This window comes from Oncorhynchus tshawytscha, unplaced genomic scaffold, assembly GCF_018296145.1.
Source record: "Oncorhynchus tshawytscha isolate Ot180627B unplaced genomic scaffold, Otsh_v2.0 Un_contig_1937_pilon_pilon, whole genome shotgun sequence".
NCBI classification, from domain to species: domain Eukaryota; kingdom Metazoa; phylum Chordata; class Actinopteri; order Salmoniformes; family Salmonidae; genus Oncorhynchus; species Oncorhynchus tshawytscha.
Window position 1 is genome coordinate 307,164 of NW_024609797.1, and position 337 is coordinate 307,500.

The window sequence follows — 337 nt, forward strand, 5'->3', positions numbered from 1 at the left end:
GACCCTCGGCCACTTGGGAAACAGATCACTGTATACCTTGTCAAGTCCTGTCTCCTATTGGCTGTTGACTGACTAATTACTGTATACCTTGTCCCCTACTGGCTGTTGACTGACTAATTGCAATATACCTTGTCCCCTACTGGCTGTTAATAACTGATTAATTACAGGATACCTTGTCCCCTACTGGCTGTTGACTGACTAATTACAGTATACCTTGTCAAGTCCTGTCCCCTACTGGCTGTTGGCAGACTAATTACAGTATACCTTGTCAAGTCCTGTCCCCTACTGGCTGTTGACTGATTAATTAAAGGATACCTTGTCAAGTCCTGTCCCCTAC